Source organism: Apodemus sylvaticus, chromosome 13 (assembly GCF_947179515.1).
Source record: "Apodemus sylvaticus chromosome 13, mApoSyl1.1, whole genome shotgun sequence".
NCBI classification, from domain to species: domain Eukaryota; kingdom Metazoa; phylum Chordata; class Mammalia; order Rodentia; family Muridae; genus Apodemus; species Apodemus sylvaticus.
In genome coordinates this window covers 87626642-87653439 of record NC_067484.1, presented here as the reverse complement: position 1 = coordinate 87653439, position 26798 = coordinate 87626642, and positions in this window count along the sequence as shown.

The following is a 26798-nucleotide window of genomic DNA, read 5'->3' as shown; positions in this document are numbered from 1 at the left end:
AGGAGCTGATGGAGAAGCCATGGAGAAGTGCTGCTTACCAAACAGTCCCCATAGCTTGCTGAGCTTGTTTTGTTATAAAACCTAGAATTGGCATTGGGGTGAGCCTTGCCAGATCAATCACTAATTAGGAAAAAGCTCTACAGACTTTCCTACAGACATTTTTTTCTTTTGTTATTTTACTCATTTGCATTCCAAATGTCCCCTTTCCTGGTTCCCCCTACTTGTGTTTCCCTACCTCATTCCCCCTCCCCTTCACATCTAAGAGGGTCCTGCTCCACCCAGCCACTCACCCAATCTTACCTCACCCCTTTAGTATCTCCCTTTTCCAGAGACCAAGTACATCTCCTCCCATCTAGGTCAGACAAGCCAGTCCTATCCTACATATGTAACAGGAGCCATGGACCAGCCCATGTATACTCCTTGGTTGGTAGCTCATTCCTTGGGAGCTCTGAGGGGTCTGTTCAGTTGATATTATTGTTCTTCCTATGGGGACGCAATCCCCTTCAGCTTCTTAAGCCCTTCTAAAAGGGTTGATGGCTCAGTCTGATGGTAAGTATCTGCATCTGTCTCAGGCAGGTGCTGGTAGAACCTCTCAGAGGACAGACATGCCAGGCTTCTGTCTGTAAGCACAATGTAAAATCAGCAATAGTGTCCAGGTTTGGTGCCTGTACATGGGTGGATCACAAGTTGGAGTGGTCTCTGGATGGCCTCTCCTTCAGTCTCTGCTCCATATTTTGTCCATTCATGTGCATTTCCTTTATACAGGAATAATTCTGGGTCAAAAATTTTGAGACGGGTGGGTGGCTCCATCCCTCAGCTGGTGGCTGTGTCAGTATATTAGAGGTTCCATATCCCCATGGGTGAGCATTTCAGCTAATATGACCCGAATTGGGCCCTGGTAGCCTCTTACATCCTTGGTGTCTGGGACATTCTAGTGGCTCCTCCAAGCCCCCACCCCATATTACTGAATATTTCTATTAATACTCAAGGTCCTCTGTGGTTATCTCCTGTGTCCCCCACATCCCTGATCCTGCCCCCTTTATTCCCTCCTGCTTCTGCTCCCACTCAGATCCCTCCCTCCTTCTGCCTCCTATGATTATTTTGTTCCCTCAACTAAGTGGGATTGAAGCATCTACACTTGGGCCTTCCTTCTTGTTAACCTTCATATGGAATTTGAGTTGCATCATGGGTGTTCTGAGCTTTTTGGCTAATATCTACTTATCAGTGAGTACATATCACTTTTGTCCTGAAGAAGCACAGGCAGCCAACTCTACCTCTATACTTTCTCAATGTTCACAGAGCTTCATCCTGCTCTTCCTCACTGGCTCATGTAGAGCTCCCCTCTCCAATCTTTCAGAGAGATCCTGGTGTGGTGCCAAAATATTGCTATCCCCATTTTCACGGTGGCACTTCCTAATGAATCCCCCACACCTACCCAGTGACAGATGATGGCTTGGGAACAGACAAAAGACAACATCTCTCAGCCCCCATGTAACCAAGGATGGCACTCTCCCTATTTGATGGCTAGCATTTCCCACTACAGATGACCCCTGTCCTTGGGAGAAGCAAAGACCAAACATCCTTGAAGATATAAATGCCCTACTTTTAGGCCATGAGGAAAGAACAATTAAGTGCTCCCAGACAGCTGTGACCAGTTTGTAAAAACACACTAATTCCTGATAGCACCATAAAGTTACTTTTAGAAGAGTCTCCCCCTCCCCCAGTTGCACAATTCTGCCTGTTGCCTGAACAAATGATATCATGTTAGAAAGATGATTCCCCTTGTCAACTCCCCCGTCACTCTAAAGTCTGATAGTCCCTATTTATGTTTGTATAAAAAGCAATGCCAAGCCCCTAGAAGTAGGGTCGCACTCCTATGCTGCAAGTGCGAAGACTTGCAATCTGAGTCTGACTCAAATAAAAGGCTCTTTTGTTTCCTTACATTTGGTTGGCAAGTTCTTCTGGGACTCCAGAGACCTGGGCATTACAGTCCTTTTTGGTCTGGGTTATATTACTCAGGATAATATTATCTAATTCCACCTATTTGCCTACAAAACTCTTAAAGTCTTCATTATTTAACACTAAGTAGTATTCTAGTGTGTGAATGAACCACATTTTCTGTATGCATTCTTTGGTTGAGAAACATCTGGATTGTTTCCAGCTTCTGGATATTATAAATAACTTTGGTGAGAACACAGTGGAAAAAATGTCATTGTGATATGGTGGACTAACTTTTGGGTAAATGTCTAGCATGGTATAGCTGGGCCTTCTGGTAGATCTATTTCCAATTTTCTGAGGAATTGCTAGACTGATTTCCAGAGTAGTTTCACCAGTTTGCAAAAACACCAGCAATGGAGAAGTATTCCTTTTCTCCACATCCTCTCCATCATCTGCTGTCAAATGAGTTATTGATCTTAGCCATTCTAATGGGTATGAGGTAGAATTTCAGGGTCATTTTGATTTGCATTTCCCTGATGACTAAGGATTTGAACATTTCTTTAGGTATTTCTAAGATATTTGAGATTCCTCAGATGAGAATTCTGTTTAGCTCTGTAGCCCATTTTTAAATTGAGTTATTCAGTTTTCTGGAGTTTAGACTTCTTGACTTCTTTGAAGGGTTAGTGAAGATTGTTTATCAATCTGTTAGTTGCTGTTTTGGCTTAGTGACTATGTCCTTTGCCTTACAGAAGGTTTTTTTTTTTTTTTAATTTCATGAGGTCCCATGTGTCAACCGTTGATCTTAGAGTCTGAGTCATTGGTGATATTTTCAGGAAAATGCCCCTGTATCAATGTATTTGAGGTTCTTTCCTAATTTCTTTTCTTTTAGATTCAGTGTATCTGGTTTTATTTGACGGTCCTTGAACCACTTGGATTTGAGCTTTGCATAAAGAAATAAATATGGATCAATTCACATTGTTTTTCATGCAGGCAGGCAGTTAGACCAGCATCATTAGTTGAAGATACTTTCTTTTTTCCATTGTCTGTTTTTGGCTTCTTTGTCAAAGATCAAGTGTCTATAGGTATATATATTTACTTAAGGGTTTTCAATACTATTCTACTGATCAACATGTCTTTTTTCTGTACAAAAACCCTGCAAGTTTTTTCCACTATTGCTCTGTAGTAGAGCTTGAGATCAGGAATGGTGACTTCTCCAGAAGTTCTTTTATTGTTGAGAATGGTTTTGCTATCCTGGTTCTTTTTTGTTATGAAGGCAAGAATTGAACTTTCTATCTCTGTGAAGAACTGAGTTAGAATTTTGATGGGGATTGCATTAATTCTGTAGATTGCTTTTGTAAGATGGCCATTTTTACTATGTTAAGCCTACTGATATGTGAGCATGTGAGATCTTTCTATTTTCTGAGGTCTTCTTCCATTGCTTTCTTCAGGAACTTGAAGTTCTTGTCAAATACATTTTTTACTTCCTTGGTTAGAGTTACACCAAGAAATTTTATATTTTTTGTGACTATTGTGAAGGGTATTGTTTTTCTAATTTCGTTTTCGGTCCATTTATCCTCTGTATTGAGGAAGGGTACTGATTTGTTTGAGTTAATTTTATATCCAGCCACTTTGTGGAGTTCTTTATCAGCTGTAGGAGTTCTCTGGTAGAATTTTTGGGGTCCTTTATATATACTATTAAATCATCCACAAATAGTGATACCTTGAATTCTTTCTTTCCAATGTGTATCCCTTTGACTTCCTTTTGTTGTCAAATTGCTCTAGTTAGAACTTGGAGTACTATATAGAATAAATAGAGAGTGAGTAGACTTGTTTTATCCATGGATTTAGTTGATTGCTTCAAGCTTCTCTCTATTTAATTTGATGTTGGCTGTTGGTTTTCTGTATATCGCTTTCATTATTTTTAAGTATATGCCTTGAATTCCTCCTCTCACCAAGACTTTTAACATTAAGGGGTGTTGCATTTTGTCAAATGCTTTTTCATCATCTAATGAGAAGATCATGTGATTTTTTTTCTTTGAGTTTGTGTACATATTGGATTGTGTTGATGGATTTCCATTTAATGAACCATACCTGCATCCCTGAGGCGAGGCCTACTCAATTATGGTAAATTATCATTTTGATGTGTTCTTGGATTCTGTTTCTGAGTATTTTATTGAGTATTTTTGCATCAATATTTATAAGGGAAATTGTTCTGAAGTTCTCTTTCATTGTTGGGTCTTTGTGTGGTTTAGGTATCAGGGTGACTGTGGCTTTGTAGAACAAATTAGGCAGTGTTCCTTCAGTTTCTGTTTTATGAAATCATTTGAAGAGTATTGGTGTTATGTTTTCTTTGAAGACTGATACTGCACTAAAACATCTGGCTCTGAGCATTTATTTATTTACTTATTTGTATATTTATTTATTGGTGGGTTGTGAGACTTTTAATGACTTCTGATTTGTGTTAATTTGGATACTTTGTGCTCTTTAATTAGTTTGGATAAGATTTTAATCTATCTAGTTCATTTTCTCAACAAACCACCTCTAAGATATGTTGATTTTTTATACAATTCTCTTTGTTTCTAATTGGTCGTGTTCAGTCCTAAGTTTGATTATTTCTTCATATCTACTCCTCTTGGGTCCCAAGAGACAAGCTAAAGTAGCCATTCTAATATCCAATAAAATAGTCTTTCCAGTAAAATGTATCAAAGCAGATGGAGAAGAATACTTCATACACATCTAAGAAAAAAATCCACCTAAAGGAAGTCTCATTTCTGAACACCTATTCTCCAACTACTAGGGAGGCTAAACATAAAATTCATAAAAGAAAGAGAATAAAGCTCAAAACACACACTGAACCTCACAGAGTAATAGTGGGAGACTTCAACCCCCAACTCTCACCAACAAACGGGTTATTAAAATAGAAACTAAACAGAGACACAGTAAAACTAGCGGAAGTTATGTACCAAATCATTTCAACGGTTATCTACAGAACATTTCACCCTAAAACAAAAGAATGTGCATTTTTCTCAGTACCTCATGGTATCATCTCCAAAATTGACCATATAATCAGACACAAAACAAGTTTCAACAGATACAAGATGAGCTTACATATTTATGGAACATGAACTGGCAGGTCCACAGGCCTCCTAGGAATCCTGCAGTAAGCAAGGGATAGAGGAGGCAGGTTCTAGAAAGAAATACTTAAGCCAATTAACACCAAAGATAATTAGATGGCTAGAGGCAGATACAAAACCATAGGCAGGAGAAGCCAATACACATTACCATCATTAGAACCCAGTTCTCCCACCTCAGCAACCCCTGGATAAACCAACATACCTAAAAACCTAGATGTTGATCTAAAATCTAATCTCATGAAGATAATAGAGTCCTTTAAGGAGGATATAAAATACTCCCTGAAAGAAATACAGGAAATCATAGGCAAATAGGTAGAAGCCTGTAAACAGGAAATACATCTCTTAAAGAAATACAGGAAAACACAATCAAATAGGTAAAGAAATTGAACAAAGAAGTCCAATATGTAAAAATTGGAGTAGAAACAATAAAAATAATAAAAACAAACAAACAAATGAAAAACAGAGGCAACCCTGGAAATGGGAAGAGGTATAAACAACTGAATAAAAGATATAGAAGATAAAATTTCAGGTGACAGAGAAGTTATCTTAGAAGATATTGACACAACAGTCAAAGAAAATTCAAACCACAAACATCTCCTAACCCAAATCATCTAGAAAATCCATAATGAAAAGACAAAAATCTAAGAATATTAGGAATAGAAGAGAATGGAAATTCTCAGCAAAAAGGACTCGAAAAAGTCTTCAACAAAAATCATAGAAGAAAATTTCCCTAACCTAAAGAAATAAATGGCCATAAAAGTACAGGAAGCCTATAGAACACCAAATAGATTGGACCAAAAAAGAATATCCTCCTCTCACATTATTAACAAAACATGAAATGTACAGAACAATGAAAGAATATTAAAAGCTATAAGGGGAAAAGCCAAATAACATATAAAGCCAGACCTATCAGAATTACACTAGACTTCTCAACAGAGACCATAAAAGCCAGAAGAAGCCAGACAGAGGTCATGTAGACCCTAAGAGATCACAAATGCCAATGCTGGCTACCATAACCATCAAAACTCTCACTATTTTAGATGAAGAAATCAAATATTCTTTCACAAAATCAAATTTAAACCATATCTATCTACCAATCCAGCCATACAGAGGATTCTAGAAGGAAAGCTTCAACACAAGGAAGGTACCTATACCAAAGAAAATACAAGATATTAATGATCTTACAACAAAGCCAAAAAGAGAGAAACTTATATATGCACACACGCACATGCGCACGCACGCGCGCGCGCACACACACACACACACACACACACACACACAATGCCCCCTAAAACAACAAACCTAACAGGAACTAATGATCATCTGAATTTAATATCTTTCAATATCAATGGACTCAATTCCACAATAAAAAATATATACGCTAACCTACTATTTATGCAAGCACGATCCAGCATTTTGCTGCATACAAAAAATACACCTCAATGACAAAAACAGACACCACCTCAGAGTAAAAAGATGGAAAAACAGCTTCCAAAAAGAAGGTCACAAGAAACAAGTGAAGTTGCCATCCTAATGTCAAATAAAATAGACTTTCTACCAAAAATTATCAAGAGAGATGGGAAAGGACACTTTATATTCATCAAAGGAAAAGTTCACCAAGAGAAAGTCTCAAATCCAAACATCTATGCCTCAAATACAAGGGCATCCACAGTCATAAAAAACTATACAGGGCGGCGGCAGTGCAGCAGTGGCTGGTCCAGCTGAAGGGCCATCAGCAGTGGAACCAAGGTGACACAGGGTCCAGTTAGGCCCTGTGCCCACGACCACTGACCTTCGCTGACCAGCCGGGCTGCAAGCAGCTGCGGTTTTGCGGCTCCTTTAGCTGCACGGAAGCCACTTCAGAACTCGGCCTCCCGCCAGTCAGGAGAGGCTCACCTCCATCTTGGTTTCGGACTCCAGAAAGATCGGACAGACTGAGATAAGCCTGGGCAGCGGCACCACATCTCCAGGTCCTGCAAGAGGCTAGAGGGGCTTCCAGGCGGCCAGCTGGGAAAAGTCGGTATGCTCCGGTGAATCCAGTGGGCCCCAGCTGGAGCCTTCGGGTGCCTGCTTCGGGATCTGAACAGCCTGGGCAGCAGCACCCTGTCTACAGGCAGTGCAGGAGGTAAGCTGTGCACCAGAGGCCAACTGGGAAGGGGCAGCTTGCACTGGTGAGTCCAGTACTGACAAGACCAACTAACACCAGTGAGAACTAGATGGCAAAAGGCAAATGCAGGAACGTCACTAACAGAAATCAAGGCAATATGGCAACATCTGAACCCAATTCTCCTCTACCAACATGTCCTGGATACCACATCACACCAGTAAAACAAGATTTGGATTTAAAATCACTGGTCATGATGCTGGTACAGGAACACATGAAGGACATACTTAAAGAAATTCAGGAGAAAATGGATCAAAAGTTAGAAGCCCTTGCAAGGGAAACACAAAAATCATTGAAAGAAATCCAGGAGAATACAAAAACCAACAATGAGGAAACGCAAAAAACACTTAAAGAAATACAGGAGAACTTTGGTCAACAGGCTGAGGTCATGAAAGAGGAAACACAAAAATCTCTTAAAGAATTACAGGAAAGCACAAACTAGCAAGTGAAAGAGCTAAGCAAAAGCATCCAGGATCTAAAACCAGAAGTAGAAACAACTAAGAAAACTCAAAGGGAGACAACTTTGGAGTTAGAAAGCCTTGGGAAGAAATCAGGGGACAGAGATGCAAATATCAACAACAGAATACAAGAACTAGAAGAAAGAATCTCAGATGCTGAAGATTCCATAGAAACCATGGACTCAACAGTTAAAGAAAATGCAAAATGCAAAAAGCTTGTAACTCAAAATATCCAGGAAATCCAGGACACAATGAGAAGACCAAACCTAAGGATTATAGGCATAGATGAGAGTGAAGATTTACAACTTAAAGGGCCAGCAAATATCTTCAATAAAATTATGGAAAACTTCCCTAACCTAAAGAGAGAGATGCCCATGAATATACAAGAAGCCTACAGAACTCCAAACAGACTGGACCAGAACAGAAATACTTCCCGTCATATAATAATCAAAACACCAAATGTTCTAAACAAAGAAAGAATATTAAAGGCAGTAAGAGAAAAAGGCCAAGTAACATATAAAGGAAGACCTATCAGAATCACGGCAGACATTTCACCTGAGACTATGAAGGCTAGAAGGTCCTGGGAAGATCTCATGCAGACTCTAAGAGAACACAAATGCCAACCAAAACTACTATATCCAGCAAAACCCTCAATCACCGTAGATGGAGAAACTAAGATATTTCATGACAAAACCAAGTTTACCCAATATCTATCCACAAACACAGCCCTACAAAGGATAATAGGAGGACAACACCAATACAAGGAGGGAAACTTCACCCTGGAAAAAGCAAGATAGTAACCTTTCATAAAACCCAAAAGAAGTTAAGCAATCAAATTTAAAAAGCAACGTCAAAAATGATAGGAAGTAATAATCACGATTCTTTAATATCTCTTAACATCAATGGACTGAATGCCCCAATAAAAAGACACAGACTAACTGACTGGATACGTAAACAGGACCCTACATTTTGCTGCTTACAGGAAACACACCTCAGGGTCAAAGACAAACACTACCTTAGAGTAAAAGGCTGGAAGACAATTTTACAAGCAAATGGTCTCAGGAAACAAGCTGGAGTAGCCATTTTAATATCAGATAAAATTGACTTTCAACCCAAAGTCATCAAAAGTGACTCTGAGGGACACTTCTTGCTGGTCAAAGGAAAAATACAACAAGAAGAACTCTCAATCCTTAACATCTATGCTCCAAATGCAAGGGCACCCTCTTTCGTAAAAGAAACTTTATTAAAACTCAAAGCACACATTTCACCTAACACAATAATTGTGGGTGACTTCAACACTGCACTTTCCTCAATGGACCGATCAGGAAAACAGAAACTAAACAGGGACACAATGAAACTAATTGAAGCTTTGGACCAATTAGATTTAACAGATATATATAGAACATTCTATCCTAAAACAAAAGAATATACCTTTTTCTCAGCACTTCATGGTACCTTCTCCAAAATCGACCATATAATTGGTCACAAGACAGACCTCAACAAATAAAAGAAGATTGAACTAATCCCATGCCTCCTATCAGATCACTATGGAGTAAAAGTGGTCTTCAATAGCAACAAAAACAACAGAAAACCCACATACATGTGGAAACTGAACAATATTCTACTCAATGATACCTTGGTCAATGAAGAAATAAAGAAAGAAATTAAAGACTTTTTAGAACACAATGAAAATGAAAGCACAACATACCCAAATCTATGGACACAATGAAAGCAGTGCTAAGAGGAAAACTCATAGCCCTGAGTGCCTCCAAAAAGAAAATGGAGAGAGCATACATTACCAGCTTAATGACACACCTGAAAGCCCTAGAACAAAAAGAAGCTATTTCACCCAGGAGGAGTAGAAGGCAGGAAATCATCAAACTCAGGGCGGAAATCAATCAAGTAGAAACAAAGAGAACCATACAAAAAATCAACAAAACCAGGAGCTGGTTCTTTGAGAAAATCAACAAGATAGATAAACCCTTAGCCAGACTGAACAAAGGGCACAGAGAAAGTATCCAAATTAACAAACTTAGAAATGAAAAGGGAGATATAACAATGGAAACTGAGGAAATCCAAAAAATCATCAGATCCTACTACAAGAGCCTGTACTCAACACAACTGGAGAATCTGGAGGAAATGGACAATTTCCTTGACAGATACCAAATACCAAAATTAAATCAGGACCAACTAGACCATCTAAACAGTCCCATAATGCCTAAAGAAATAGAAGGAGTCATAGAAAATCTTCCAACCAAAAAAAGCACAGGACCAGATGGTTTCAGTGAAGAATTCTATCAGACATTCAAAGAAGAGTTAACACCAATACTCTTAAAACTATTCCACAAAATAGAAACAGAAGGAACACAACACAATTCCTTCTACAAAGCCACAATTACGCTGATACCAAAGCCACACAAAGATCAAACAAAGAAAGAGAACTTCAGACCAATTTCCCTTATGAACATCGATGCAAAAATACTCAATAAAATTCTTGCCAACCGAATCCAAGAACACATCAAAACGATCATCCACCGTGATCAAGTAGGCTTTATCCCAGGAATGCAGGGTTGGTTCAATATACAGAAATCCATCAATGCAATCCACTACATAAACAAACACAAAGAACAAAACCACATGGTCATTTCATTGGATGCTGAAAAAGCATTTGACAAAATTCAGCATCCTTTCATGCTTAAAGTCTTGGAGAGAACAGGAATTCAAGGCCCATACCTAAACATAGTAAAAGCAATATACAGCAAACCGGTAGACAGCATCAAACTAAATGGAGAGAAACTTGGAGCAATCCCACTGAAATCAGGGACCAGACAAGGCTGCCTCCTTTCTCCTTATCTTTTCAATATTGTACTTGAGGTACTAGCTCGGGCAATTCTACAACATAAGGAGGTCAAAGGGATACAAATTGGAAAGGAAGAAGTCAAACTATCATTATTTGCAGACGACATGATAGCCTACCGAAGTGACCCAAAAAACTCCACTATAGAGCTCCTACAGCTGATAAACAACTTCAGCAAAGTGGCAGGTTATAAAATCAACTCAAGCAAATCAGTGGCCTTCCTATACTCAAAGGATAAGCAGCCCGAGAAAGAAATTAGGGAAATGACCCCCTTCACAATAGCCACAAACAGTATAAAGTATCTTGGGGTGACTCTTACCAAACATGTGAAAGATCTGTATGACAAGAACTTCAAGACTCTGAAGAAGGAAATGGAAGAAGTCCTCAAAAAATGGGAAAACCGTCCATGCTCATGGATCGGTAGAATCAATATAGTTAAAATGGCCATTTTGCCAAAAGCAATATACAGATTCAATGCAATATCCATCAAAATCCCAACTCAATTCTTCACAGAGTTAGAAAGAGCAATTATCAAATTCATCTGGAACAACAAAAAACCCAGGATAGCTAAAACTATTCTCAGCAACAAAAGAAAATCTGGAGGAATCAATATCCCTGACCTCAAGCAATACTACAGAGCAATAGTGTTAAAAACTGCATGGTATTGGTACAGTGACGGGCAGGAGGATCAATGGAACAGGATTGAAGATCCAGAAATGAACCCACACACCTATGGCCACTTGATCCTCGTCAAAGAGGCTGAAAACATCCAGTGGAAAAAAGATAGCCTTTTCAACAAATGGTGCTGGTTCAACTGGAGGTCAGCATGCAGAAGAATGTGAATTGATCCATCCTTGTCTCCTGTACTAATCTCAAATCCAAATGGATCAAGGATATCCACATAAAGCCAGACATTCTGAAGCTAATAGAAAAGAAACTGGGGAAGACCCTTGAGGACATCGGTACAGGGAGAAAGTTTCTGAACAGAAGAACACCAATAGCGTATGCTCTAAGAGCAAGAATTGATAAATGGGACCTCATAAAATTACAAAGTTTCTGTAAGGCAAAGGACACCATCAAGAGGACAAATCGGCAACCAACAAATTGGGAAAAGATCTTCACCAATCCTACATCAGATAGAGGGCTAATATCCAATATATATAAAAAACTCAAGAAGTTAGACTCCAGAACACCGAACAACCCTATTAAAAAATGGGGTACAGAGTTAAACAAAGAATTCTCACCTGAAGAACTTCGGATGGCAGAGAAGCATTTTAAAAAATGCTCAACTTCATTAGTCATTAGGGAAATGCAAATCAAAACAACGCTGAGATTTCATCTTACACCAGTCAGAATGGCTAAGATGAAAAATTCAGGAGACAGCAGGTGTTGGAGAGGGTGTAGAGAAAGAGGAACACTCCTCCACTCCTGGTGGGGTTTCAAATTGGTACAGCCACTCTGGAAATCAGTCTGGTGGTTCCTCTGAAAACTGGGCACCACTAATAAGTGGTTATTAACCTAGAAAACTGGAATACCCAAAACATAATCCACACATCAAATGAGGTACAAGAAGAAAGGAGGAGTGGCCCCTGGTTCTGGAAAGACTCAGTGAAGCAGTATTTGGCAAAACCAGAACGGGGAAGTGGGAAGGGGGGGTGGGAGGACAGGGGAAGAGAAGGGGGCTTATGGGACTTTTGGGGAGTGGGGGGCTAAAAAAGCGGAAATCATTTGAAATGTAAATAAATTATATCGAATAAAAAAATTAAAAAAAAAACTTTACAAAAACAACTTTACTAAAATTTAATGCATACATTGCACCACACACAATAATAGTAGGAGACTTCAACACCCAACTCTCACCAATGAACAGGTCATTGGAACAGAAACTTAAACAAAAACTCAGTGAGATTAATAGAGGTTATCAACCAAATGGTTTAACAGATACATACAGAAAGTGTTATCTTAAAACAAATGAATATAGCGTCTTCTTTGCACCTCATGGTATCTTCTCCAAACATTATCACATGATCAGTCACAAAACAAGCCTCAACAGATACAAAAAGATTGAAATAATCCCATGCATCCTATCAGATCACCATGGTCTAAAGCTAGACTTTGACAATAAGAACAACAGAAAAGCTACCCATGTAAACTGACCAAATCTCTACTCAATGATAACTTGGTCAAAGTAGAAATATAGTAAGAAATTAAAGACTTTCTAGAGTTCAGTGAAAATGAAGTCATGATACACACACTTATGTGACACAATGAAAGCAGTGATAACAAGAAAATTCATAGCATTAAGTGCCTTCATTTAAAAAAAATGGAGTTTACCGACAATCTTGAGACATATTCTCATTTTAGTGTCCCTCTTTTCAAATGTCTCTGAGTCATATTGAGTTGACAATAAATGAGGCAGTACAGGCTGCTTTAGCAAAATACAAAGGATGTTTCTATTCTTGTCAACATCTTCGCAACTCATAGAACTGACTCTTTAAAAGGTACAAACTAAATAAATCAGTTCTGAACATAGCCTTTTCAGGAATATCAACAACATTTTATATAGGTAAACATATACGTTCTTGACAGTTCAGCAATGATAGACTCCTGTCAGGTTATTACAGCTGGTCATTCATTCCTTAGTTTCAAATTTCAACTATTTACCTTTTAGGACATAATATACCAAATAAATAATTTTGATTTTATTACCTACTGAAATACATACAGTCTACTCATTTATCCCGTTCTCCCCACATACTCAATGACCTTTCTTTATTGTGTTTTCTATATGGCTTTTTGATAACACAATTCCACTCTATTTGTCTCATTCTCAGGAAAATGGAATTCAGTAGAAATCAGATACAGAGATCATGTAGGAACCTCAACATTTCCTCCTCAAAAATATTTTGTGATAATGGAGATGATTCCCCATTTGTCTTTGCATTCTTATCTGGGAAATATAAATAATAGATGGCTCCAAGTAAAAATACTCTATGTAAAATAAATATGTTACTGCAAACTGAACTCTCAGAAGGAATTATGGCTGGGAGGTCAGAGGACCTGGCTTAAACTTCTACTTCTACTTCTCCTTAAAATAATGCTCTAGAGTTACTTTAAACCTTCTTTAAATAATGAGTTACATAAACTAAAATTTACATAACAAATTTGTACAATTATGCGATGAGTTAACAATCATTCAAGTAACTAAAATATCAAAAGTACTCAATAAGATTGAGGTATTATTAATTTACTTTAAATTTTTATGGCTTTAGTGTACTTTCAGAGTAAGAATATAGAAATAATGTTAAGACTGTATTTTACTATATCATAGAATTCATTTATCAAGTTACTTATCTAATTTGTAGTGAATCATTTAATTTAGTCAAAGGAGAATAGATAAGTTGGTTAATTTATTGGATTTTTAAGGACACTTATGTACATTTTTCATAGAAATGAGAAATGAGCTTTCCACAGTTCTTGATATGACATGGAACCCCAGTTCCTCACACAAACACTAATCAGTTTAGCTTGCTGATACACTGCCCAGTCCATCCCTTTAAGCAGTTCAGTAATACAAAAATCATTTTGCTCTCTTGAATTCTTAAGTGTCCTCTGAGAAAAGAAGACATTGAATAAAATGGTATTGAAAGGCCAGCAATTTCTGGTTTCCCCCTCTGCCTGAAGAGCAAACCAACGGTGCTGTTTTATTGAGTCAAGTGCCTAGTGCTCTCATTTCCATTTTCATCAGCTACTAACTTGACCTCTCAGCAGTGCCTTTCAGTGGGCACTGTGGGCCCTGGGGAGCTGACTGTCAGTGTCTCCCAGGTGGCACACTGCCAGTCCCCAGCATGCAGTCTAGAGTCACTGAAGGCTTCAGCACCGCCTAATCATAGAGGTTCATCTTGTGCACACCTTGTGTTCATGACCAGCTCACAATAAAGTCAGAGTAGACTTTAAATATAGGAGGATAGGAAGTTTGGGAGGATGAAAGGGAGGGAGGGATGTAGGGATGAAGGGATGGATGGAGAGGGGGCGATGTAGTAAATTTAGATTATTTTTTAGATTATAGTGTAGGAACAATGTGCATTTTGAGACATTGGTTTAAAACATAATATTTTTTGAATATTATTGCTGATTTACAGAAACTTCTTTTCTAATAGCAGAACAAAAATACTCCAATGGGCCTAGTTAAGCTACTGGTTGATAGAAAAGAGTTTTTCCCTATTTATATTTAAACTGAATATTGAGAAGAGTAAAATCACTTTAAATGGTTTTTCAGTTGATTCTCTTTGACAAGGTTGTGAGTTTCTTCCCCCGCTTGAGGAGAAAAACTCAACATATGAATATTAAAACAGAAAGAATTAGAAATGGCTTTTCTCCTATAAGTATTTTGATTATTATAAAGTTTATATTTAGATGGGAAGCATTATAAGTTATATTAGTTGTAGAATGCTAAATGAGAAATACAGCCTATAAATTTCTATCTGAATACACAATTGAAAAAATGCTGGAGATCAAAATTTTCCAAGAACAAACTGTTAGTTCATTGATAGTCCTCATTTTTGGACTGTCTTCTCACTAAATAAAGCCTTCATTTCTAACAACTTCTCAAGATTAGCGTACTTGTGTATGATACCTTTCTTAAAATTATGTAAGCATGAAGTTCCCAACTAAAAGTTATGAAGAGTATTTTTAAAAGCTAAGTAAAGAAATTTAAACTCATTTATTTTAGTGTTAGTATTAAATTTCTTGTCTCAATGCTTCATAATATGGCATGAAAGACTGCTCAAAGACCTGTTGCTGTAAAAAATTTCTTTTACAGAAATTAAAAGAAATATTTTTCATGAGAAAATTTAAAGAACATTCTGGTATTTTTATTATATTAACTTATTTTGAAATATTTTCTCTGAGATTCAAAATTGCATTAATTCAATGCACTTTTTATTCCAGATCTTCTCTGGGGAATTTGATTTATTATTGCTGAAGTTGAGACCTTGTGTCAATTTGAAAGTAAAAACAAAAGAAATACAAATATTTTGAAATTTTACATATGTACCATAGTCAGAGTGTGGAAGCCAAAGACAACATGGTGTGCCCTGCAATCCCTTTCTAGCAAGCAACTCTTGAGGATCATCTCAGGTCCACAGACTTGATGGTAGTGGTGCTTTTAAGGCAAATGAATAGTTCATCCTTAGGTCATGGAACTGTATGAGAATGATTAGGAGGTGCTGCGTGTGGATAAGATGTGCCAGTGAGTCCAGACTGAAACTTTGAAAGACTCGCCATGTTTCCAATGGACTCTCTCCTCTGCCTCATGGTTGTGGCCCATGATGTAATGGGAGATTGTTACCAGAGGCCTTCTCAGGTAGGCTTGTTGTTCCAAATTCTGTCCAGGCTCTCTTTCATAAATCCATATTTTGAGCATTTGGTTGCCATCTGGTGGTGTTACTTTGAGCCTGTGGATCTTCAGAAAGTGGGACTTGCTTGGGAGAAATTAGTCTTCAGGGTTAGAATTTCAGTGTTTGGATCCAGTTTTGCTTTCATAATGGTCCTCAATGTGAGTTGAATTGAGCCTATATATTTATATACATGAATAGTGCTAATCTGTAGTCTTCTCTTCCATGACTGACAGAAACCCTCTAAAACTATGAGCTAAAATAAATGTCCCTTAAAATATTTCTGTCAGGTTACATGAGGTCACAGTCATGCAAAGGTAACCAATAATTGCTGGGCCTTCATGAAATTGATGCTTAAGAAAATGACCTCAGTTTTACTTTCACTCACCAGAGTGTATTTCATAAACTGTATATTTTTTATTGTAACAAATAACAATTTGAGATATCACAGCATCTGCTCACACTAGGAAGTCCAGGAGGCAGGAGATTATAGTCATCCAGCATGAGTATGACAGGTGTTGATGCTGAAAGTGGAAAGAGAATATCAGCTTCAAGCAGGGGTGTAAATAGAGTAGTGCAGTCATGCTGGTTATAAACACAGAAGGAAAGAACTGGGCTAAAGCTCCAATATTTTCAGATAATTCCTCTTGTCTATTCCTATTAGCCTCCATCACAGTGGCCTCACATCATTTTGACCTGTCTGTCTTCTGTAGCCTTATAACCACTTTCACCTATTTGTACTGAATGGCCTTGCTTTGACATAGTTGTTGAATGAATCACTTGGTCTTCTGCCTCAAAAGAAGTTACCTTTATTTCCCACCCCTAATCTCAATTCAGACCCAGCATTTTCTTGAAATCTTGAAACACAAATTTCCTCATATGTGTTCTGAGAATCATGAATTAATGGTTTTCTATCCGTACTAGCTATAATAACCAACTATATTTAATTATCTCTTAATTCTCTCAATTTTATATTTGCTATTCTTTATGTATAGTATCTGTGCAAACTTTATTTTTTCTTTTTTATTGGATGTTTTATTTATATATCAAATATTATCCCCTTTCCTGGTCCCCCTCTCCCATTCCCTCTTGCCCTGCTTTTATGAGAGTGTTCCCCCACCTACCTATTCCTGCCTCCCCTCCCTTGAATTCTCCTACACTGTTACATCTAGCCTTCACAGGACCAAGGGCCTCTCCTCCCATTAATGCCTAAAAAGGCTACATATGTAGCTGGAGCCATGAGTCCCTCCATGTGTACTCCTTGGTTGGTGGTTTAGGTCCTGGGGAGCTCTAGGAGGCTGGTTGGTTGATATTATTGTTATTTCTATGGGGTTGTAAACCTCTGTAGTTCCTTCATTTAAGAGCAATATTTTGTGTTCCTTACTAATTGTTAATTGCCAAATATGATTGATTTATCAGCCAAAGTGCCTATAAAAGTTTGAGATTCAATTTTAAAACATTTATTAAGAAAGCAAGTTAAAGGGATGGTGGGGCACAGTCACCCACTGTCTTAGGTTGTGTCGGCTTTACTCATGTTTTGTGATAAGAAACTAATTCTGAATTAAATTCAGAGTTTTCTAAGGTAGAATTATCAAAATTATCAATTAACTAGATTTCACAGTAATGAGTTGTCATCATAGACTTCCATCCAGCAAATGGTAGGCTCCTTATAGAGAAATATTAGTCAGACAGTCAACTTCCAAACATCTCATCACAGAGGCAACATCTACTGATGTGTGATGGGTGCGCTTTGCCTGACTGGGTTAGACATTGCTGCTTTCACAAATATATTTATTTAGGTTTATCATATTAGCCTAGACATGTAATAAGGTAGAAGACTGAAGAGGAGAGGAGAGTAAATGGTGCCTCTTGATATTCAGGGCATCCCACTGTAACTGCTAAGTTCTATGCTCTAGTTGACATGTTCAAACATGTATGATTCTACTATATTTTAATTAGGCAGAATATGTTAGAATTTGTCATGCCATAAAAGTGAGAAGTTGTCAACAAAAATAAATGTTGCCTCATTAATTTGAGTGAAGAACAAAGGATACACTCAATAATATAATAGGGAATAGAAATATGCAGGTGAAATCTAGTTATTTACTTCTTACTATATACAAATGTTTGTGAAATAAAAACTATTTTAATTTCTTTGAAATACAAAATTTTCACAACCACAACTATCAACACCTAGAGCTAAATGCACCACCATCATACCTCAGGCTGTGTCTCTGTGTCAGGCCAAGTTTAAAGGCAAGACTCTAAATAGCTGAATTTGTCATTCAATACCAATTTCACCTCGAAAATAGAGTTATCACTCATGTGAAATATTTATCTGTTCCTTAGTGTAATGCAAAGCTTTGCATAAAGGTATCCTCAGTGATGGACAGTCTTACAGAATCAAGGTGCATATTCCTGGACATTTGCAATTTATAATACCTCCTTCAGAACATGAGTTTGGAAAATAATCTAGGAAACTATGATAAAAATAAAGTGATTTCCTCAGAAATGAGTATAAATTATAACACAGAAGTCAATAGAACTAAGTACTAGGTATTTGTGTGATATTTCTTCCTTTCCTTTCTCCTGTTTTGTTTGATTTTATGGTGCTAGGAATAACAGCACAAACCTCCCACGTTGCAGACAAGTACTCTAGCAATGAGTTGTGCTCCCAGCATCTGCTCTAAGACTTTATACTTTAACACATTCTCATGGTTTCTCTCATGCTAGTTATTTTTGAACATTTCTGCAATAGAATTCAAGAGATGCCTTACAAATTCTCAAATGAGAGTGAAAAAACTGAATAGGATCTTTATTTTCAGTATAAAAGAGGTAGTCAGGATATTTCAGAGGAATCAAGCCAAACAAGGTCTAAGGTAATATTGCATGTCCAAAACTTCTTGTTCCTTTCTGATTATTAGTAACAATATTCCAGATATGTGTTCTCAGATATTGCCTGGATCTAAAAATTAATGAGACATCTTTGATGTTTTTCTTCTTTATTTTGTTTCACTGAAATTTTTCTTCCATACGCAAGGGCTTAGTTTAGAATAATGAAAACATTCAAGTATTACTGCTGTCTTAAGTATTGCTGTCTCAGGTATTACTGCCAGTCTTAAGAATGTTATTGCTGAGTGTCTTCTAGTAATTTCTGTATAGTTTTATTTTTCTTACTCTTTATCATATATTTTCTATATAAGTAGCAGTTTATAGCATAAATAATAATCACGTCAATGTTCCCTTGGTTTAACAAACTACTATTTCTGTTCTACTTACATACCCTGTCTCTTTCTGACAGCTATAACCTCTAAGTTTGTTGCAAAGAACTTTCAGTCACCCAATGGGGAGATCCATGCGATGAAGAAAGGTAGCCTTTTGCTACCATTCTTTTGTCAAGAACCAGAGACCATCATTAACAATTTCAGTGGACTTGAAAGCCAGTTCTCTGGCTTAAAATACCTGTGGGTACTTACAATAGCAATACTTTGGTCTTGGCTTAGTACTTGATAAGTGAGCCTGAGCCAGGATCACCTAGTTCACTCTTTATAGTTTCCTATATAGACACTAATATAAGAAATAATTGTTGGTGTAGGATACCATGCCCTGGAATAGTTATTTATAATAGATAAATAACTCAGTATGGTATAATTCATGGATAACATTACTACTACACCTTGCTTTATTAGTAAATATTAGTGTTAATATGTATTTCTGCATTTTGAGTTTTCTGAGCTAGAGCTGATACTTAGTATTTTGTGAAACTCTCAGTTTTCCATTCCTTACTTTTCATGCTGGGCAAAAATATACATTATTAGTAGTACATAAAGTCGAGATGGCAGGTTTTAGGAAAGTTGGGAGGGGGATTGAGGGACAGGTATAATAAAATACATTGTACCTAAGTAGGAGATTTCAAAGAATTATTTGTACATATCTTTGAATATACTGATTGTGTGTGTGTGTATGTGCAAGTTCATTTTCTATTATTTTGTTTGCAATTTAAAACAGTGGCCTTTCCTTTTAGCAGTCAACTTAGAATTATTTGAGGTAATATGATGATCTGGACACATACAATAAAAATGCTCCCTGTTTCAGTTGAGTTAAAATTCATTTTTCTTCTTTCTGACAGCTGAAAAGGATAATATGCTAGAGGCATAGCCTTACATTCTAAGGGTACCTACAGGCACTGAGTTATTGAATAGCATTCCACTGTTGCCAGGACAGAAACAGAACTATGTCCTTACAGACATAGTTCTAATTTCTAATTTATTTCCCACATGAACAATACACAAAATTATTTCATATTTTTATTCAATATATCTTGATAATATGTAAAATCAAACTTAAAACAAACTAATTAACAATCATGTTTAAAAAGTATTAACTAACAGTTAAGTTTCTCTGTTAGGCAAATTACATCACTGAAGAAAACCATTTAATTTAGTGTTATATCATATTACTCAAGTTATTTTATCTATATATTGTTCAATAAAAGAAAAATAGGAATCAAACATATATATGCATATGTATTTGGTTATTTTTCTACCATGAAATAGTTTATAAAATAACACAAAATAAATAAATGTATTCATATATGTTAAAATTTATAGTAAACAATAGAAATCTCCTGGATGGTTACAAAAATAGATGAATAATTAAACTCTTCAAACAGTTAGCAATCAAGTAAAACTGAATAATATTAACTTGAAACTATTATGTATTTTATAAATCAAAGAGGAAAATCAATATTTGGGTTAAAACTGAGTCAGTGGTGATTTTTTTTGTTGCATTTTTTCTGACAGCTGACCACATTATATTGATAAGGAAGCTGCTTGTCTTGAATGGATGGCATCAACATGTATGTATCTGCCTTATTCATTGCTTATAGCCACAAAGAACATCTGTACTTCATGAATTTCTCATTTCCTTGCATGCAACTGTATAACTAAACCAGAAACACACGGGTGTCTAAAATGGCATTGTTAAATTTAATGATTATGATATGTTAATATGATATACAATTGAAAATAGAAGAGCATAACATGATTCATATAATCTTTATGGTTTCTAATTATAATCTTACCATTCAATAGTTAAATGAAAGTTGATTTTGGATTTAGAACATCCCAAGCTATACAGAAGAATTTCTCTAGTATATCAATAGTCTCACTTAGCATGAACAATTATATTTAATCCACAACACCATAAAAATATTATCTAATTTCATATTTTCACTATATTAATATGGAAGGAAAGATAAAATTCTAACACATAAATAAAAGGTAATATGAAAATCTAATGTTAGAAAATACTATCTTCTTATGAAGGAGTGATATGTATTCATAATGTTGAAGAATCGACTTTATAGTTGGGCAGTGTGAAAACCTTTAATCCAGCATTTGGAAGGTAGAGGCAGGAGGATCCCTGAACTCCAGGCCAGCCTGGTCTACACAGCAAATTTCAGAGCAGCCAGGGATGCACAGAGAAACCCTTTCATAAGAGAGAGGGAGAGAAAGGAGCCATGAGAATTGGCCTTATACCTATATAAAATTTCTATTTGTATTCATGTAACAAAACATACTTATAAAATGATTTGTTGGGATCTGTCTTTCTTTTTTTCAGAAAGAGAATTGGAGAGAGAGAGAGAGAGAGAGAGAGAGAGAGAGAGAGAGAGCACTACAAAACCTTTAATGGAAGAATCTATATTTTCCTTCACTAGCTGCAAAGAGGCATCCTGAATAATTTTAGTTACTGAAATTTTAAGAGAAGAACATTAATTGTAAAGTGTTTATTACAAATTCAAATAGTTTCTTATATATTTTTAAGATAACATTTCATAAATGTGCCTGTATTATTAAAATTTCAAATTTACTAAATGTAAGGTAGAGATAGGTGCTATGGGTTTAATTTCTGATTAAATACTAGCTTTTATAAAGGCTTGTAGCATTATATATACATTCATAGCTTTCTTTTCTCTTCTTTTTAAATATAATTATGTATTCTTTATATTTCCTTTTCTTTTGCCAACATAATATTTTTTATTGTTTAATTGAAAATTGTATTCAATACATTCCAATCACATTCAATTTCCATTCCTCCCATGGCCATTCATCTGCCCTCGAGCCCTCTCTGGAAAAGAAAAAAAAGTACATATACTAAGTCTAATTTGTGTTACAATATACTTGTTGAAACATGGTCAAAGTCACAGTGGCCAGCCACATCAAGATAATTGAATCTTTCCCCATCCCCAACGTCACCAGAACTGTGAAGAGCTTCACTTCTACATCTATATCAGATTTTTAAAATCATCTATCTATCTATCTATCTATCTATCTATCTATCTATCTATCTATCTATCTATCTATCATCTATCTATCTATCTATCTATCTATCTATCTATCAATCATCTATCTATATTCCAGATTTTACTCTCCTTCTGGTCTACCCTTTGTTCCACATCCCATACCTCTTCTTCCCACCCTATCTCCATGTGGTTGTCCCCACCCCCACACCCCACTGTACCAGAACTCTAAAATCCCTGGGGCCTCCAGTCTCTTGAAGTTTAGGTGCATCTTCTCTGACTGAACCCAAACCAGCCAATCCTCTGCTGTATATATGTTGGGGGTGGGGCCTCATATCAGCTGGTACATGCTGCCTTGTTGGTGGTCTAGTGTCTGAAAGATCTCTCGGAGGTCCAGGTTTATTATGACTGCTGGTCCTCCTGCGGGGTCACTCTTCTCCTCAGCTTCTTCCAGCTTTTCCCTACTTCAACTACAGGTGATAGCAGCTTCTGTTCATTGGTTGGTATAAATATGTGCATCTGACAGTTTCTGATGCTTGTTGTGTCTTTGAAGGGCAGACATGATAGGTCCTTTTGTGAGCTCTCCATAGTCTTAGCAACAGTGTCAGGCTTTGGGACCTCCCTTTAAGCTGGATCCCACTTTGGGTCTGTTGCTGGACCTTCTTTTCCTCAGGCTCCTATCCATTTCCATCCTTGCAGTTCTTTTGAACAGGAACAATTATGGGTCAGAGTTTGACTGTGGGATGGAAACCTCCTTGCTCACATGATGCCCTGTCTTTTGACTAGAGGTGGGCTCTATACATTCCCTCTCCCTACTGTCAGGCATTTCATTTAAGGTCCCTCCCCTTGAGTCCCTCCCAGGTTTCTGGTGCATACTGGAATGTCCCCCCAACCTCCTACCTCCCTAGGTTGCCTGTTTCCATTCTTTCTGCTGGCCTTCAGGGGTTCAGTCCTTCTACCTCACACAATACCAGATCAGGTTCTGTTTTCCCTTGCCCACCATTAACTTTTTCTCCCGGGTCCTCCCTACCCCTCTTGTGACTGTTTTCTTCTTCCTCCCAAGTGGGACTGAGGCGTCCTCACTTGGGCCCTTCAGCTTGTTGAACTTTTTGAGTTATGTGGACTGTATCTTGGGTATTCTGCACACACACACACACACACACACACACACACACAATCTCACTCTCTCTCTCACACACACACATACACACACACACACACATATATATATATATAGATAGATAGGTAGATAGATATTGATATAGATAGATATAGATATAGATATGGATAGAGACAGAGATAGATATATATGCCAATATCTACTTATTAGTAAGTACATGCCATGTATGTCCTTTTGGGTCTGAGTTTCCTCATTCAGGATAATATTTTCTAGTTCCAAATTTGACAAGCATTTCCTTCCTCCAAACCAAGTAACAAATTCCCTAAAAGTAGTTATTTACACATACAAATTCAATTTTATAATATCTCCTAACAATAAATAAGACTATTATAGTTGCAAATATAATCCACCTACAAGCTGTACCATAAGAACTTAGTACTGCCAGGAAACAAAGAAATAAAATGTTCATGAAGGAAACATGATGAAGAAAACACTGATTCTGGAACTGAGGATCTTAAAAATCACACCATAAGAAAATAAATTCCGAATGAAAGAATAGTTTTCAGTTTCACAACATACCATTGTTGGGTGCTCAGGGCTAAGCAGCTAACTGAATACAGTAGTATAAACTGAAACAGTGTAATCACATTGTCAAAATTTGTCAATGTTAAAGAAAGTCTTAAGCCAAGACCTGTTTGATGCCGAAGTTATTGGATTTTTTTTACTACAGATCTCAACTAAATATGATTTACATCTTAACCCATTTCATTTCATCTGTATATTGAGCCAGAGCCTCACGAATGCTAGATGAACAATGTAATATTATACAATGTTTAATTTTCTGTTGATTTTATTGTTTCCAACTCCTCCTGTATTTCCCCTAAAGCAATGTGATGAATATTTAAAATTCATACTAAATTAATCTAATTTGCTAATGAAAACCATCAGTAACTTGTCATCTTACAAAGACAATAAAATTTCAAACTTCTCATTTTATTCATCCCTAAGGTCATCTTTCTTGATCTGCTTCTTTAATTTGAATTCTTTTCTCTGCCTTAGTTTGGCTTAGTGGTGCTATAATAAAAAGTGAGCGAAGTTGCCCTAGGGGAAGAGGTTTTCTGGATTTACAGGCTACTGTCAGATTATCGGTTTACTTTTTCTGGCTCTATCTCAGTCACTATTTCTATAAGACTCAGATCCACCTGCCCAGGGTTGGCAGATCCCATTGTGGGCTTGACTCTCTTATATCAATTAGTAATCCAGAAAATATCCCTCACATGCACAATAAGGCACATTGTCAAGTTGACAAAATGAAAAACGATACTCTCCTTTTCAGGAGTTACCATCCTTGAATCACATGGAATTATTTATTGTTTCTTGAATATATTTGACTTCTTCCTCTTAAGGGCTACTGGACACAGAACTTCAGAGCAAATGTCATTTTTCTCTCTTGGAATGACTAGAATGTATGGCCCTTTCATTGTGTGATTACATTGTTATTGCTATCCTAGAATTTGCTTTTCTCCTATTGTCCTTCTCAAATACAATTTATTGCATAATTATAAAAACTAGTAGACAGAACAGATATGCCAAAATAATCCACATCTATATTTAAATCAATCTTACAAATTCATTTATTATTATAGCATATCATTTCTTTTCATTTTGAAAAAGCAATTCAAAGTATAGTCATTGTCTTAATCACTGCTACTTTCTTAAAGAAGGCTGATATTAAACTTAGTATTTATTAAGTTCTAAGATGGCACATTTAACTATTTAAAAGGTTCTAAAAATGTCATGGGACACTTTATCTTTGGGCAGAATTTAGTAATAAGACAAAGCTTTGCAATTCCAAATTTTATTCTCTTGTGATTTATTTGAAACCCCTATAAAATTACTATACACAGCTCTTCCAGTATTAAAGTTTATATCTTCAGGGTGTGCAAGGGATATAAAAAAATCCAAAGATACTTACGTGACTTAAGAAAAACCCTTTCAACTTGAAACTTTTCTACTTTAACCTACAAGTTACTAATGATATAGCTATAGCAGGCATGAGAGAGACTTATGATAAATCATGGGGAAAGTACAAGACTTGAAATAATGAGTAGATGTAAATATCAAAGCAGGGTATATTAGGAAGACTGTGGAATTGGTAACATAAAAGACAAATATTATTGTACTGTTTTGATTAACCATGTTTCCTTTCAACTCAGATAAATGAAGACTTACAAACAATTAACTGCTGATACAAAAAGAATTGCACATCTCCAGTAATTGCCATTCTTATTGGTTATCCAATACCAAGTGTAAACAATACTCTATGAATTCAGAAGGTAATGATATATGTTCCTCTATATGTACATGTAAGAATAATGGTTAAAAAGAGAGAAGTCTTGAATTAAGAAGGCATTGTGAATTGGGACACGAGAGATACCTGAAAGGAGGGGAGATGTTTTATAAATATATTTTAATTGACTATATTTTACAAAATCTTTCATCTAACATTTATCTATGTAGTCTGGATCATTTTTGTCATGAAAGACTCAACCTTCAGATAGCTGTGTTTTAGGTAATTTATGAATATATTTTGACTTTGTTTTTGTAAAGAGTTTCAACTCCCAGTGGAGAAAGTATTTTTGACAATAGACTTATAGCTAGAAGGATTATAGCCCAGTGACTAAGAAGTATGACCTAGATATAAAGATATGTATTCCAAATACTTCACTTTTATAATTAGCTAGGGAATTGATGATGAAATCTCTTAAATTGCAAAGCATACATTTTTTTCTAAATCTGTGGTGTGTGTGTGTGTGTGTGTGTGTTGCCACTAAATGTCATCATTAAGAAGGTTTGGATCAAAATCTAAACATTGGCATTTGCAGAATATTTATGATATAGAAAATGTGTAAAAGAAGCTTTGCTTAACTTAGACTCTGTGTTGAGGAGTCTACATCTTTAGTAGAATATTCATTTGAGAAATGCAGACAAATTCAGCACCCATTACTTTCTTTATTTTATGGTAAAATACTTGGAGAAACAATATCTTTAAAAAAATCAGGTTTTATTTGACTAGTAGTTTGAGAAGACATAGGTACATATGACAGATAGCAGATAGTGGGAGTATGAGGTAGCTGTTTGTAGTGGCTATTCCTGGTTGTCAACTTGACTATATCTGGCATGAATTGCAATCTAGAATTGGAAAGCTCACCTATGATCCTAATCTGGAGGCTCAGAAATATAAGTTTCTGACCTGGATCTTGGCATGGAGATCTTGAAGCATAGTGGCTATGAATTTCAGAAGATTAAGACAAGGAGATCTCCAAGTTCAAGATCATCTGGGATTAAAGGCATGGAGGCACATGCCTTTAATCTGGGCCACACCCTCTGCTGGAGACCTACAGCCTTTAATCTGGGCTACACCCTCTGC